Source organism: Stenella coeruleoalba (genome assembly GCF_951394435.1).
Source record: "Stenella coeruleoalba genome assembly, chromosome: 12".
Classification (NCBI taxonomy): Eukaryota; Metazoa; Chordata; class Mammalia; order Artiodactyla; family Delphinidae; genus Stenella; species Stenella coeruleoalba.
The window spans coordinates 2214520-2222020 of record NC_137158.1 but is presented as its reverse complement, the minus strand read 5'-3'; the positions used below and the strand labels follow the sequence as shown (position 1 = coordinate 2222020).

The window sequence follows — 7501 nt, the reverse complement described above, 5'->3', positions numbered from 1 at the left end:
AAAAAATGGAAACACTAATTTGAAAAGATACATACACTTCAATGTTCACAGCAGCATTCTTTATAATTTCCCGGATAAGAAGCAACCTAAGTGTCCATCAACAGATGAATGGATAAGGAAGATGTGGTATATATATACAATGGAATATTACTCAGCCAAAAAAGAATGGAAGTTTGCCATTTGAGACAACATAAATGGGCTTGGAGGGTATTAGGTTTAGTGAAATAAGTCTGTCAAAGACAAACAAATACTGTATGATATCACTTAAATGTGGAAACTAAAAAGTTAAGTAAACTAGTGAATATAACAAAACAGAAACAGACTCACAGATATAGACAACAAACTAGTGGTTACCAGTGGGGAGAGGGAAAGGGGGTGGGGCAAGATAGAGGTAGTGGATAAGAGATACAAACTATTATATATAAAATAAATAAGCTACAAGGATATATTGTACAACACAGGGAACATAGCCCATACTTTATAATACTATAAATGGAGTATAACCTTTAAATATTGTGAATCACTATGTTGTACACCTGTAACATATATTTTTTTACATCAACTATACCTCAATAGAAAAAGAATACAATCCATCTTAAGAAAAAAAAAAGAGACCAGATTACCATGCATAGAAAGGTAGTTAAATGAATTTGATTTTTTCCATTATGGAGTATTATGTTGCTTATATGATCAAATTTTTATAAAATTTACAGGAGCAATAACAACAAAAAAACAGATTTATTCTTCAGATTCACACGTGCTTGCTAAGTATCTTTTAAATATTTCCTTTTAAGCATTCTTTTCCTTTCAAGGTATTTTCTTTCTCTCTGAAAAATTGAGAAAAAAATCAAATTGGCAATTTCTGAAAAAGAAGAGACAAAAGTATGTGAAATACATTTTGGTTTCAGATTCTCTATAAATGCCATTCTGAAATTTTTCCTTTCCTTAAACTGTCAGCTATCACTCACTTTCTACAAATGAAAGAATTATATTTCCTCCTATGTAGACTTCCAACTGAAGATTTTACTATTTAGAAATGCTAAATATATGATATCAAACATCACTCCTAAAAACTCTAAAACACCTGTGCCCTCATAAAATCGATTGACAATTTGATTTTTGCTGTAAGTGGTCAAATAAATTTCCCACTCAGATGGGACAATTTTAGAGGCAAAGAAATGATACGAATAGAGCTTCTTTAATCTGAATGGCTCCTGACAGTCTCACTAATGAAAAGAGAAAAGGGTTACTGAAGCTTCCTCACCTTATATTTATGCATCTATTTATAGTTTCTTAGGTGCTGAATTTTTTAAAAGTCTGGATTCCTTCCCATCTTGCCTTTGTGGTTGAGGGTATGGACTCTGGGCACAGGCTATTGGAGTTCATATCCTGGTTGTGCCACTTACTAGCTGTGTGAGGCTTCCACAAGACACTTAAGATTTCGGTGCCTCAGTTGTCCCCTCTGTAAAACGGTGGTAGTAATGGTGTTACCTCATTGGTTTTGGTAATTAAATGAGTTACTATCTGTAAAGCACTTAGAAGTTCACTCTAAGAACTATTTAAGTCTATCTTATTTTATTCATTACAATAATGTAGCAGTGCTAAATATTTGTTAAATCCTTAAAGCTTTTGTTGTAATTACAAACTTTTACAACTGGAGTGGAGGAAGCAGTGTGGATACTCCAGCTTCATGTAGGTCACAGTTCCAAAGTAAAGAGACTGATACACACTGTGCTGTGTAGGCACATGGGCTCTCATTGAAGAAGCTCGGTTAATAAGCAGAGGAAAGAAGTTTTTTGGGAAGTTTTTAAAAATTTTTATTTCTTTTTCTAAAACATGTTTGCTTAATTAAAGACATATTACTTTAAAATTTATGATACCATCAGAAATTTATTTATTGTGTTGTAACATAAAACACACCAATGGACAGGCGATATATACCATTTAGATTATTATCTATCATCCTTTATAATAGCCAGTATACAATGGAAACTAAAGTCTTCAAATGATCTTGGGCCCTATTATTTGAGAATCTAATGTCATTATGGTTTTTTAAAATATATTTGTATATAGATTACAATTATATCTGTTTTGCAGACAAAATTATTCATAAGTCATCTAGACTCAATTAGAAGGTACAACTTATCTTTAATTCTGTCTACTATCTAGGAGGCAATGTGGTACGAATATCAAGTTAATTTTTTGACTCTTAAATGACTCCCCTAGAATGATTCTTAACAAACCCGAAACAGGAGTAGATAATACAGATTACATTCTAAATCAGGAATGTGGTTAGAGAACACTAAAGTGTTTGGTGTGTAAATTGTGTGAAGGGCTCTAACTTTATCTGAAAAAAATTATGAATATAAATAATTACTTATGGGTGAAGATGTCTGACAGTAGATGTTTTCAGTCCTTTATCTAATAGAAAGAAGGCACTGTGGCTATGGTGATTGACAGGAGTATAGAGGATATCACCAGAAACTAGGTCATCATAAAAATTTGATTTGGTACAGCATAAGAGAGTATTTGTTCTTTGGCAATACATACTTAATTCTCATAATAGAAATGTAACATTTTTTCCTAGATAATAAGTTCCATTTTTCTCATATATCATTCATTCATTCAACAAATGTATACTGATCTCTTGTAATGAAATAGACAGTGTTCCAGCTGCTCAAGTTACAAAAGAGAATCCAAATTCTAGGATGTGAACCCTCTGCTATGTGAAACTCTAGGAATTCACAGCTTAGGTGGGAGATATAAAAACAGATAAAATACAGTAAAACTTGATGAGCACTATATAGTTATATGAAAGCCAGAGGATAGAGTGACTAACTGTACATAAATTAAATAAGATATCATCAAATAAAGAAAGATCAAATAAATACAATTGAAAGAACTGCTTTTTGAAGAAAGAATGTCAAGAATTTATTCATTTCTCTATGCCCCCATTTTCATATTTTTAATTTTATGTTGGAGTATAGTTGATTTACAATGTTGTGCTAGTTTCAGGTGCACAGCAAAGTGATTCAGTTATACATGTACCTATATTCATTCTTTTTCAGATTCTTTCCCCATGTAGATTATCACAGAATATTGAGCAGCATTCCCTGTGCTCTACAGTAGGTCTTTGTTGATTATCCATTTTATAGATAGTAGTGTGTAGATGTCAATCCCCAACTCCTAATATATCCCTCCTCCACATGGGAGACAGGGTGTGGTGTGGACGCTGCTGAGTGGAAGAGAGCACAGCCCGGCCATCAGACCTACTTCCTCATCTTGCTGATTATTTTTATGGGTTTAAAACTTTTCTAAGTACTTTTGTATACAAAGGAACTTTTTTTTTAAAAGTAATTTCCCCTTTATATTTAATCCAAAGAAGTATCTCGGGCAATTTGGGGTTTTTGGTTTTGGCCTCGTTTCTAAGTCTTTTTTCCTCTTTGTTGACTTTGGTGTTCGGGCACCCCCACTGCTTCAGACTCCTGAGGACCTTCTGGGCACCCACATTAATGAGGCAGCCACCTGGCGAGTCTGACTTGGCTGTCAGCGACGCACTGCTCCCATCCTTCTCCACTGTCCCATCCGGCCCCCAGGGAAGGGGGAAGACACTGCGTCCAGCAGGTGTCCTAAATAACCGTGGGTGGGGGAGCTCTCCCACGTGAAGTGACTTCCCCCCGGGGCTTCCTGTCTGCCCCTACGACCTGGCGGCGGCGACCGTGGCCACCGACCTGCAGAGTGGCAGAGTCAGCGCGGCTTGCGACAGAGCAACCCGGCTCTCCTACCCTGGAGGGAGACGGAGGAGTTCAGTGATCTCCTGGACCTGGACTTTAATCTCTCCAACTCGCTGTCCCATCATGAGCCAGTGGTTTCCACCGTGTCGTCGGCATCAGCCTCATCCTCGTCCTCCCCTTCGAGCAGCGGTCCTGCCTGTGCACCCTCCACCTAAAGCTTCAGCTGTCCAGACCAGGCTGGGGGCGACCCAGGCTTGGAGCCAGGCAGCAAGGGCGGTGGCCTGCTCCATGGCCGGGAATCTGCACCCCCTGCAACAGCTCCCTTCAACCTGGCAGACATCAACCACGTGAACCCCTCTGGCTGCTGCGTGGCTGAGCTCCTGTGGCCCGAATTGGACCCAGTGTACACTCCATGGTAGCAGCCGCAGCCGCCAGGTGGCTTGATGAGCACCTTGATGGGCAAGTTTGTGTTGAAGGCATTGCTGAGTGCCCCGATCATCGGTGTTAGCAAAGGCAGCCTGGATGGCAGCCACTTGGTGGTGGCGGCACCCTACAGTGGTGGGCCGCCCCGCTTGTGCCCCAAGGTCAAGCGTGAGGCTGTCTCCTCATGCATCCTGTCGGTCTGCCCCTAGAGGCCCACTTGGTCACTGGACCCCCTCTCAGCAATGGCCTCAGGCTGCTGGCGCATGACTTTCCCCTGGGGTCGCAGCTCCCCAGCAGGAGTACCCCAACCCTGGGTGCCGAGGAACTGCTGAGCAGCAGTCATCCTGCCCTGCCGCTACCCCAGGCTTCCATCCCCACCCAACTACCCTCCCTTCCTGCCCTACCAGATGCAGCCGCAGGTCCCACCGCTCCATTACCAAGAGCCCATGCCACCCAGTTCCTGCATGTGGGAGGAACCTGAGCCAAAGAGGGAAGAACGTCGTGGCCCCAGAAAAGGATGGCCACTCGCACCTGGGATTATGCAGGCTGCGGCAAAACCTACAGGAAGAGTTCTCATCTCAAGGCACACACCTGTGAGCCCACCCAGGTGAGAAACCTTACCACAGTGACTGGGACGGCCGTGAGTAGAAATCTGCCCTCTGAGATGAACTGACCAGGCACTACCGCCAACACACCGGGCACCACCCCTTCCAGTGCCAGAAGTGCGACCCAGCATTTGTGAGTTTGGACCACTTCGCCTTACACATGAAGAGGCACTTTTAAATCCCAAAACAGTGGGTATGACCCACCTTGCCAGAAGATAATTCAGTATTTTTACCTTTCACACTGTCTTTCTGGTGAGAGAAGGAACCCAGCTGGAAAGCACTACAATCATGGTCAAGTTCCCAACGAGTGAACTTGTGAATGGATAATCAGGAGACCTGAGGAAACCAAATGACAAAGAACAGATGGGGTCTGTGACTGGATCTTCTATCATTCCAATTCTAAATCCAACTTGAATATATATTCCTGGACTTCAAAAACACCAAGGGGGCGACTGGAAGTGGTGGATATCAGGGTATAAATTAGATCAGTGAGTGTGGGGGAGGGAAAACCAGAAAACCTTGAATTGTTTCAATGCAATATAAGCATAAAGATCACCTTGTATTCTCTTCTGAAAGCCGTTATTACGATCTTAGAAGAAGAAGAAAATCAGGTACAGAAAATGTGTTTTAATAGCCTAAACAATGGTGCTTGGTGAGTCTTGGTTCTAAAGGTGCCAAATGAGGCCAAAATTTTCAAACTGCTGCATACTTTGATGAGAAAATCTATTTTTGTCTTCGAGTCTACATTTATAACCTAAGTCAGGTAAATGCACCTGGTTTACTTTAACCATTTTAGGCAGAGAGTCTTTTATGCACTGTGGTTTCAGTTGGGCAATAATTTGTACAACAGTTTATCTCCAAATATGCCTTAAGCAGAATTTTTATATATATATATAGTTCCTTGTCTTAATAAACATGTAATATAAATTTAAAAAAAATGATCTCACTGCAATTTATGTCAAAATGTTCTGCCTATATTTTCCTCTAAGAGTTTTATAGTATCTGGTCTTATGTTTAGGTCTTTAATCCATTTTGAGTTTATTTTTATGTATGGAGTTAGAGAATGTTCTAATTTCATTCTTTTACATGAAGCTGTCCAGTTTTTCCAACACCACTTATTGAAGAGATTGTCTTTTCTCCATTGTATATTCTTTTCTCCTTTGTCGTAAATTAATTGACCATAGATGAGTGGGTTTATTTCTGGGCTTTCTACCCCCTTCCATTAATCGATATTTCTTTCCCTGTGCCAGTACCATACTGTTTTGATTACTGTAGCTTTATAGTAGAGTCTGAAGTCAGGGAGCCTGATTCTTCCAGCTCCATTTTTCTTTCTCAGGATTGCTTTGTCTATTCAGGGTCTTTTTTGTTTCCATACAAATTGTAAAATTTTTTTGTTCTAGTTCTGTGAAAAATTCTGTTGGTAATTTGATAGGGATTGCATTGAATCTGTAGATTGCCTTGGGTAGTATAGTCATTTTGATGATATTGATTCTTCCAATCCAAGAACATGGTATATCTTTCCATCTGTTTGTGTCATCTTTGATTTTTTTCATCAGTGTCTTATAGTTTTCAGAGTACAGGTCTTTTGCCTCCTTAGGTAGTTTTATTCATAGGTATTTTATTCTTTTTGATGCAATGGTAAATGGTATTTGTTTCCTTAATTTCTCTTTCTGATCTTTTGTTGTTAATGTATAGAAATGCAAGAGATTTCTCTGTGTTAATTTTGTATCCTGCAACTTTACTGAACTCATTGATGAGCTCTAGCAGTTTTCTGGTAGCATCTTTAGGATTCTCTATGTATCATGTCATCTGTAAAAAGTGACAGTTTTACTTCTTTTCCAATTTGGAATCTTTTTATTTCTTTCTCTTCTCTGATTGACATGGTTAGGACTTCCCAAACTATGTTGAATAAAATGGTAAGTGTGGACATCCTTTTCTTTTTCCTGGTCTTAGAGGAAAGAGTTCAGCTTTTCACCATTGAATATGATGTTAACTGTGGGTTTGTCATATATTGCCTTTATTATGTTGAGGTAGGGAACTTACATATGCCCACTTCATGGAGAGTTTTTATCATAAATGCATGTTGAATTTTGGCAAAAGGTTTTTCTGAATCTATTGAGATGGTCATATGGTTTTTATTCTTCAATTTGTTAATGTGATGTATTACAATGATTGATTTGTGGATATTGAAAAATCCTTGCATCCCTGGGATAAATCCTACTTGATCATGGTGTATGGTCCTTTTACTATATTGTTGGATTGGTTTGCTAGTATTTTGTTGAGGAGTTTTGTATCTACATTCATGAGTGATATTGCCCTGTAAATTTCCTTTTTTTTTTCTGGCATTTTTGTCTGGTTTTGGTATCAGGGTGATGGTGGACTCATAGAAAGAGTTTGAAAATGTTCCTTTTTCTGCAATTTTTTGAAATAGTTTCAGAAGTATAAGTGTTAACTCTTCTCTAAATGTTTGATAGAATTTGCCTGTGAAGCCATTTGTTCCTGGACTTTCGTTTGTTGGGCATTTTAAAATCACAGTTTCAATCTCAGTACTTGTGATTGGTTTGTTCATATTTTCTATTTCTTCCTGATTCAGTCTTGGAAGATTGTACCTTTGTAAGAATTTGTCCATTTCTTCTAGGTTGTCCATTTTATTGGCATATAGTTGCTTGTAGTAGCCTCTTATGACCCTTTATATTTCTGGGGTGTCTTGTAACTTCTTTTTCATTTCTAATTTTATTG

The 7501-nt window shown here is 38.8% G+C and overlaps 1 pseudogene across 1 annotated transcript; it reads left to right on the top strand.

The window, feature by feature from the left end:
• The first annotated feature begins 3512 nt into the window (after positions 1-3512).
• On the top strand, positions 3513-5070 carry LOC307195560 (Krueppel-like factor 4; annotated as a pseudogene). The gene has a single exon. The product of its transcript is annotated as a Krueppel-like factor 4 (transcript).
• The last annotated feature ends 2431 nt before the right edge of the window (positions 5071-7501 follow it).